At 39.3% G+C, this 9,978-nt stretch overlaps 1 long non-coding RNA gene across 1 annotated transcript; it reads right to left on the bottom strand.

The window, feature by feature from the left end:
- Nucleotides 1-4,734: 4,734 nt before the first annotated feature.
- Nucleotides 4,735-9,140, bottom strand: LOC125383704. Its single transcript, XR_007222868.1, has 2 exons — nucleotides 7,893-9,140; nucleotides 4,735-7,804 (listed from the first exon to the last, which is right to left on the bottom strand). It is a non-coding gene; the product is annotated as an uncharacterized LOC125383704 (long non-coding RNA).
- Between the last annotated feature and the right edge of the window lie 838 nt (nucleotides 9,141-9,978).

The following is a 9,978-nucleotide window of genomic DNA, read 5'->3' as shown; positions in this document are numbered from 1 at the left end:
TGTGGGAGGAAGGTCCAAAGTGATGTCGGTCTTAGATGTTCATCATTTGGATGAAACTGTCAAGCATGGGTGTGGTGCCGACAAACCCAGAAACATAATCAGTGTGAGTGAGTTGGGTTTAACGCCGCTTTTAACAGTATTCCAGTTATAACACGGCGTGTGTCAGCATAATGTGGGAGGAAAGCCCGAAGTGAAGCAGGTCTAAGACGTTTACCACTTCGGTGAAACCCACAAGCACGGGTATGGTGCTGACAAACCTAGAAACATAATTGGGGCGAACCGGGATTCGAACCCACAATCATAGGTTTCTGGCGTGCCCAAGGGATGCAACTCTGCACAGCAGATCGCCGCGCCTTAGACGACTGGGCCACCCATGCCCCCAGAAACATAATCAGGGTGAACTGGGATTCGAGCGCACAATCTTAGGTTAATGGCTGGCCCAAGGGATGCAACTCTGCACAGCAAATTGCAGCATCTTAGACCAAGTGGCCTACAAGGGTTCAAGATTATTGCACTTTTATAGCGACATGCATGCAGGTGTGTGGCTGCTTGTACTAGTCCAGACTAATGCTGAGTTTATAGCGCTAGCCCATTGAGATACCATTTCGCAGTTTATCATGAATACACCACTCAGACACAGTACATTGACTCCAAGCCAACCAGTCCTTGTTTTGGGGCTTAAATGCCGAGCGTCAGCCAGGGTAACAATAAGAACCATCTTTAAAGTCTTTTGGTATGACGCACCTGAGGATCGAACCCTGGACCTTCCACTCTCTGGTCGGATACTCTGCCACTAGACCACGGAGGCGGTTGACTAGTGGTGACTACTTCCAGATTGAAACCTCTTACTTCTCTATCTCATTCAAAGCCAGGAGCTGAATCTGGTTTGATACCCATGCGGTCAGGCAATCTGTGTAGGGGCCATTCTGGTGAGTGTCCACGGCTGGGATATATTGCTGCAATATCACTAATAAACATCAAACAATACTCACTAACAAGACTAAAGAAACACAATATTCATTTGACATTCTCCAAAATGATCAAGTACTTTCAGATTGTTAAAAGAAATTTCCAAATGGACTCAATAATTCATTTGTGTGAGACACGCTTCATGATCCAGTCAAATGACAATATTCCTTCATTGTCCCTTCATTGCCAGCCTTCCTGCTGTGAGGAACGACTTAATACCTGGTCACCAAGGGCACTTCCTGTCTGCAGCAAAGTACAATTGCACAACTGTAAACAACCTTGACCTTCCATGCTCTTTACGAAGCCAGCTCAACCTGTGTCAATCAATGCATGGTCCGGCACTTCCTGTCACATGATCACATAATTACACAGAGTGTCTTCGTTGCGCTTTCCATCAGCTGATTGCACAGCCAGGAAAGTGAGCAATTTGAGTGTACTTTTGCCTGAAGAGATATCCTGCCTGGGTAGCAGCACCACTGCTCATACATCAGTGTAATAAAGGAATGACAGACCTGGCTTCCAGGTCCAAGACTCGCGTCACTGAACGCATTAAGATAAAACTTCAGTCAACTTCAGTGTATGCATTACCAGATCAGATTAAATGTGTATCTAAATACATTTTGTCCAGGGCTACGGTCAAACTATTCCCAATCAGACATTTGTACCTATCTCTTGAAGCCTACAGTAGCTGGGGTAATAGGGGGGTTAGTACCCGGGTAGTAAGTTTCAACTCATCCCAGCCCTAATCCTGATAATGAACAAGAACTAATACACTTCATACAACAGTGCTACAAGAACTGCCAGTACCCACAGAATATTTTTTTTATAGTAATTATCTTTTCCTGCCCAGGGTAGCAGGAGCCCCATGTAAAAGTAGTGGTGTAAAAAAGGACTTCTGTTCTTTATTTAAAGAAAAATGGACAAGAACACATTTACTCACAGATTCCCTCATTTCAATTTTCAATTTCAATTTAAGCTGATAATACATGTCTAAGTATGTCCCTCAGTAAGGACCATCGCCGTGGTCTAGTGGAAGAGCGTCTGGGGTTTGATCGGTAAAAGATGGTACTTGTTGTTACCCTGTCTGGCGCTAGGCATTAAGGGGCTAAAACAAGGACTGGGCCCCATTCCACAAAGCGATCGTAGCGCTATGCCTTTCGTAAGCCTATGATAAAGAATGGGTGTTACGATCATCTTAGTGCTAAGATTGCTTTGTGGAACGGGGCCCTGGTGAGCTCGGAGTCAGTATACTATGTCTGAGTTGGGTATTCATGTTAAACTGCGGCATGGTATCTCAGTGAGCTAGCACTATAAATCAACATCAGTTGGGACTAGTACAAGCAGCCACACACACACATGCCTGCATGTTGCTATATAAGTGCAATAATCTTGGACACGAGATTAAACCCCATTTGATCTCATCCTCACTCACTCACAAAGAGAACAGTACAGCATTCATTTCTGATAAATCTTCACTTGTTGACTTTAGAAGAATACCTGTTCTTCTCAACATAATATCTATAATGAAGAACTATTTTCAAATGTATCAACCTGAGAGTGGTGTCAGAGATTTAAATGTAAAATTTTGCCATTAACAATATCAGGTCACAGGTTTCATCAGAAACAAAATTCTCTTTGAGGCCAGGGGCGGTTGTGTAGCCGAGTGGTTAAAGCGTTCACTTGTCACGCCGAAGATCCGGGTTCGATTCCTGACTTTGGTACAATGTGTGAAGCCCATTTTTGGTGTCTCCCGCCGTGATATTGCGGGAATATTGCTAATAGTGGCGTAAAACCATACTCCTCACTCTTTGAGGCCAAAAATAACAAACTCAGGGCTCAGGCTCAGGTTTAAATACCATACATGGCTACACTTGTCTTTTAATAAGTCTTAAAATAACTCATGAGAGCATTCCCAAAACAGATGAGTAACTGTTTCTACTTCATTGCTACAGAAAGTACATTAATTGTTGGAGGGTACCCTAATTTTAACAAGGTATGAATGAAAGTCCAAATCCTCTCAACCAAACATCAGGACTTGACCAAAAGTAAACTCTCAGAAGCTATGGAAATCCGCCGTCACAAACCTTTGATCAACAGAGACCAAGGGTTTTAAATCTTGTCTGCCTATGAAGATCTAATCAAGCAATAGACTATTTTAATTAGGATCCAGTCAGCTTGCCACAACTGTTTAATCCTTAACCTTACTGTACATCTGGCTTCATTACATAGGAATACATCAGGCATATATACCTCTCATCACTTGGTTGTTGCCACTCCAACTTGATAATGGTGTAAAAATCTACATCAAAACGTTGTTATATGCAATAAACCAGAAGTTGTTATCCATAATGTTGTACGTTTTCTTAATCAACAGAGTTGGTTAAAATGTGATAATAATATTTAGCTCCCTTTTTAAAAGAAAGTTGGTTGGTTTGTTGATTTACACCGCACTCAGCAATATTCCAGCTATATGACGGCGGTCTATAAATAATCGAGTCTGGACCAGACAATCCAGTGATTGATATCATGAGCATCGATCCATGCAATTGGGATCAATGATATTCATCAACCAAGTCAGCAAGCCTTACCACCCGATCCCGTTAGTCGCCTTTCACGGCAATCATAGTCGCCTTTTACGGCAAGCATAGTCGCCTTTTACGGCAAGCATAGTCGCCTTTTACGACAAGCATGGGTTGCTGAAGACCACATCTACCCCGGATCTTCACGTGTAAACTGTGCACTTCAGGGTCCTCAGAATGTCAGAGAGTTTGGGGTTTACAATGCCAAGTATTTTTAAATATACATAGCCTGTATGATGCCATAAAATCTAGTAAAGTTTACTTTTAAATCAAATCTTTCCTCGAATTACAGATTCACATGTTTGAAAGGAGAGTGAAAAGTGCCATTTGTACAAAGTATTCATTATATACATAGATTTGCGAGTATTTGGGTGTCAAAGTCATCAGTCATCTATCCATTATGTAAATATTGTAACCTTAGGTTCCGGGTACTTTACCCTTCTACCTATGGTCACTTGGTATTAATCAACTACTCCTTGGTTCTAGGGATGATGTAGCTATCTCAAAATCACAAGTCCGATGGTTTGCTCCAGTCCTTTTTATTTATGATAGAGTTAATCATAAATACACACACATGGTCCTCAGATATATTCTTGTTGTTGCCTGATATAAATACAACACATACCTAGATGATGGTTGAAGAGCCTGATGGTTTTTCTGATGAACGTTAACTCTACTTCTTTTCTGACTCGGGATCCCAAAACCACAGTGAACCGTTCTGTTCAGCTGTATGCTCCCGACTCCCCGCACCACTCTCGGACAACTCACAAAATACTATCGGTGATCCTTTTAGCTCCTCCCACCAAAATCATATTTGACATCATGAAAAATGAGTCATAATAGTCATTCCTCTAATGAACCCCAATTTCCATTATAATTAGTTTTACCATCAAATACTCTTCTCGACTGACCACCTTGATTACTTCCCTAGGGTCATTGGTCAACTCGGACATACTCATATAATCAAATACCATCAAATACTCTGTCAGACTGGAAGGCACCGAATAGATACTTAATCATGTTATTTTGACATTCTAATCCAGCAGTAATACTCAGAACTATTTGACCACCACAAGACTAACAATTTTGTTCCATCCATTTATCTCCCGTCTGACATTTTTATTGCAAGACCAATTCTACTAATTCATTGTACTAATGAAAGGTAAACTCTATCACTTAAGAGAAGCAAAACCAATCATCACTTGCCCTAGGGGTTATGCCCTCACCCTGTACGGTCACTTCTCTCATATGCATCCATATTTTACCCAAAAGCTTAATTTAGTAAACTATATTTTAAGTAAATATTAAAAACCCCTTTTTCCAAAATACCCTGGTTATACATGCCCTTCCCGTTGTAGAGCATGTCCCATGCGATTGACCAATGATAATAGAATATGAAATGTAAATACCATAGTACAATATCAATATGTAACAACTTGTGTGTGTATGCATCTGAGGACGAGAAAAATCAATACAATGAAATTTTACAAGGTAATGTCTCAGATAGGATCTGTCTTGGGTTGTACCTATCTGAGAATAATGACATGTGAAGGCTTATAAAGACATAATCAAATTATTATACTTTGTAAAGTTTTCAGTGTGTTTTTTTTCTTTTTCGGTAGATGCAGATTGGTGAAATAAAACATCTTCTCAACGTTTTGATTTCATATATATATATATAGACATCTGAGCATTTTTCTTCAGGCAAAAAAAATCACAATAGTATCACAACATCAAATAACCAACTGCTGATCAGTTTCAGAGTTCTATGTATGCAATATATAATCTTACTATTCTGTATCATCAACATGTTCCATGTCCGTATGTTCTAGAACATCTTCAACTTACTCTGACTCTTATGGTCTCGATCCAATGGGAAAAGTTCTCCATATCAAATAATCAAACATGTCCTGGAAGTTTATAAAGAAATGATTCTCTCCATCATCTTATAGAATGAGGTTGCTCATTCCTACATGTATGACAGCAAAAACTTTGACTCTGATGTCCAAAAGAGTTAATTGTCCAAAATTCAGTCATTTATAAATCAAATAGGAAATTACTTTAAATTTGTGCATTACACTCCATGAAGTCCTCTTTAACTGAAGATTACAACAGTTTGTTCTTATAATTTCTCAAGTAAATGTTGAAATTAAGCTTCAGCATCTATACTCAGTAAACAAACAACATCTCACCTGACTCAACAATCACAATATTATTTTTTTTTTTTTTCAACATCAACTTATCGTAAAGTCACTGGACATCACCTATATAGAATATTGTCAAATGTCTCATTGGGCAGTGATCGCACATGGAATCTATCAACTCCTGAGGTGCAATACAATGCACAATATACAACATCCTCGTAACATATAACAGATATATTTTCTCTCATGAAATTCAACATATGTTTTTCTCATATGGTAGGTGTACCCATTCATATGTATTATAAATAAATGCATATAGGTAGCACAAAAGCATAAAACATGTAGTAAAAGTAACATCTTGAATACAGTATAACATCAACATTTATACAAGAGGACACTAGTATGTCTGAGATCACTTAAATTTCCAAAACTGTGACATTTCAATGCTCTCCTTATTTTGATAGTCTGCCTTAAATGTCGGAAAGGTATCAACTCAGGTGATAGTACATTTTGTAATAACTTATATATTCCTGTGCTCAACTGATTAATCTTCCTTTCAACCATAGTAGCAAAATGTAACTCCTTTGCAACCAGTTGTATCCAATGTGCATACATGGCCTGAAACCATCGTATCTTAGCATCCTCTACCTTTATCAGTTCAGTCAATTCATTATGCAATTATACCTTGCTTCAAACCATCCATTCTGTCATTGGCCTTAGACATGTACGAACCCATGTAATCCTGGGACACATTAAAAGCTGCTTCTTCCGCTCTCATTGTATTTGATAAGACATTGATATGTTGACGTATTATGTTCACATCACTGTCACGGCGGTACCAAATAAATTATGTGAGAATTCACCAGTAAAAAGTAGTAAAGCTCTCTTAGAGCTAGTCTGTGAACTAACAATTTGACCTTGAAGAATAATATTTCTGATCAAAGTAACCCCTTCTAACATGTCTTTGAAAGTGTCGTCATGTATGCGATAAATATAATTCAATACAGCCCTCATGTTCTCATCACAGGACGTGCGATTCCTTAGAAGACTAGCATTCTGACAAATATCTCGAGGCAGAGTCGGATAGTTAGAGATCTTGGGCAATTCAATAGCAAACGTATGATACCACGTCTGTTCGTATGTTAAGTCGTCCCATATATCTGAAGGTATTACCCCAGAGATAGATATCCGGAATGCATGTCGTCAATGGTTCCACACCATTAGTAGTGTCATCATCACCTTAAGTGTGAAGCCTAAGGGTCCTTTAGAACGCAAACATCCAAGTTGTCTCTCAGATTTTAAATCTGATCTCAGTTCCTACTCTGTTATCCCTATGAAGCCATATCTTCCCTAAGTGAAAAACAATAAACAACAATCCCAATTGATCGTCACCAATGTACCATACAACATATTACTCTCTCATAAATAATGTCTACCAACATTAAGTAAACCGCAGAACACAGCGCTTATGTTCATACAGTTCCAGTTCATGTGTGAATAATATGCTGTACTTGTGGGTCAGTTGAATATTTTTAAGTTAAAAGGCCTTGTTTTTAAACAACTTCTGATTTGTTACATCTTCAATCCCAGTAATATATAACCGTATGTCCCTTTTCACTCCTATCGTTGTGTCTTTATCTGTGTCAGCATCATAACTCATGAAAAAAAAACCAACCTCTTTAATATTCCGTCTGTACTCTCTTCAAACATTTCCTCTCCTCAACAGGAGGTATACAACAGCCTTCTGACTAGGCAAAACTCTTCTGTACAAATATGATTGGCCAATCATCTACATCCCCCGACCGATTTATAGGTCTTCACCCAGGCTACGAGACAAATCGACCCTCTGTCCTTCGTCCCGAGTGAATTCATCGTTAGTCTTTCGACTGTCCTCAACATACTCAGCAACTTGAGGTAGAAACATATCTACCTCACCACTAGAGACTGTCAGGCATCTCTAGACTTGATCTTTCAAGCTTTGAAACAGCATAGGCATTTCCTCATCTATGTGTTTATATTCAAATAACGTAGGCATGTCTCCTCTACGTCCTTGTCGACATTATTACTACGTGGGCATGTCTCCTCCACGGCTTGACAGCGTAGGCATGTGACCTCTACGACTTACCATCATTTCATATCTACGTAGGCATGTTACCTCTACGACGTTGTTCATCATCTCATATCTGTGTAGGCATGTTACCTCTACGACTTACTATCATTTCATATCTATGTAGGCATGTTACCTCTACGACGTTGTTCATCATCTCATATCTGCGTAGGCATGTTACCTCTACGACTTACAATCATTTCTTGATTTCCTATCTGGGTACCCATTTGCTTTGACACATGACACTATAACTTGGGACTAAAACCAACTTGTTATTATAACCTTGGATCTACATATCCTCCGTATATCATATACCTTTATGATTTTCACACTTCCTTACGTGCAGTTCTATTGTTTACTTTTTGTTGTTTTCTTTCTTCACTTTCCCTGTCATTGTTCTTCTGACATGGAAATTCTCCACAATTTCTGAATTGAGAAACTCACTTAGGACCCCTTCGCTTTTCGAGACACCCGGACTTGGTATCGCATTCCTCTACGACTTATCAACTCCCATTTCATATTTGGATATCCATATTCCCGTCAATCAATGAGTCCCGTCAATATCAACATGGTTGAATGCTTTGTCACCTGTGGTGATAGGCGTGGTGTGTGTGGTGTCACTGTCTCCTAACTCTCCATACACATTGGCAATATCGACTTCTTCAATGACACCTATTGCTAACTTAATCTCTGAACTAGCAGGGTTCATCAACCTAAACAATGGTACTTGATTGGCAGATGAAGTGAGACATCTAGCACCCAACATGTGTAACTATTCTACAATAGACTCAATTGGATTGACGACGCCTGACTTTATGTCTGGGTCATTAATATACACCGGCAACAAAGTTTCAGTGTGTGGTGGTAGTACCTCATCACATATACATATAACAAAGTTGGAATAATCTGAATAGGCAATGAACTTTGTCTCTGTAAGTCCATCCCACAAAGTCAAGCTATTATGGCTAATATCAATTTTAGCCTTTAGGCTTGTCACATAGGGCACTGTAAGTCTTTCCAGATATCTTAACCCTAATACTGCTGTGAGATAAGCCCACACTACAAGTCAAAACAACAATCTCGCTCAAATCACTTATCATTTCTATGATCTGGTTCTGTATTATTTCTCATTGTAAAAGAGTGGCCTATGATGTTACCAACATCATCAAAATCAATATTTGCTATATTCGCGGCAGGCTCAAATCCACATGTAGCACTGCCCCTGTTAACCCTTGCACACGTTTGACTTAATTAGAAAAGTAGAATCTGTTTAGGTGGCCTATCCTACAGCATTGAATACATTGCATAGATCTCCCAAGACTCTCAGACATACTAAATTGTGTCCTACCTCATTGTCCACAAATGTTCCATAATTATGGTTGTGACACCCTATGCTCCTCCATGTTCATATTCCTTGGAGCAGGGCTCCAGTTTTGTCCTCAGGGCACATCATTGTCACTCATGTCCCTGATATCAACATGTGTTGATGCACAACCACTTCTGTTATGTTGATGGAATGTTTGTGTCATGTTCTTCACTGGTTGTTGGTCCTCAGTACACTCAGTCCCAGTTTTAATGTACTGTTTTCTGTACATAGAGTCATCCTGATGCTCATATGAAAAGTTCCCTCCTGTTCGAGTATTTTCTGCACTGGTCAATAAGGATACTTGTCCAACGAGCTCCTCTATAACAGACACAAGTCTGTCATTCTCTGATGTGGCCAGTCCAAATGCAGCATCTGCTATTCTCGCACTTTCCAGGACTTGATCCTTGGTCTCATGCAATCTTGTCAAAATGAACTGTTTAATGTGAGGTTGAGAATTCCTAATGATGGCATCCATGATAAAGTTGTCGTCCACTCTATCAAGATGTTTTGCCTCATATTGCAATTCTTGAAGAAAGTCCTCAAAATCCTCAGACTGTTTCTGTTTCCTATTATAAAGCTTGTCTAGTCTTTCATATCTTTTTGCTGAATTTAGTTTGTACCTTGCAAGGAAAGCTGTCTTCACCTCATTCCAGGAATTGTCACTAAAGTCTTGAGCTTCATGCCACTTTAAAGCATTTTTGTCTAACCATAAACTAAATGCTGTCTTTGTCCTTTCTTCTGAATAATTATGTAAAGAATTAAATTTCTCATATCTGCTTAACCATGAACTTGCAATTTCTGGATCACTTCCAT

Source organism: Haliotis rufescens, unplaced genomic scaffold (genome assembly GCF_023055435.1).
Source record: "Haliotis rufescens isolate VD_foot unplaced genomic scaffold, xgHalRufe1.0.p SCAF_26, whole genome shotgun sequence".
In the NCBI taxonomy this organism is placed as follows: domain Eukaryota; kingdom Metazoa; phylum Mollusca; class Gastropoda; order Lepetellida; family Haliotidae; genus Haliotis; species Haliotis rufescens.
The sequence above is the reverse complement of the archived record's forward strand: the minus strand, read 5'-3'. Positions and strand labels throughout refer to the sequence as shown.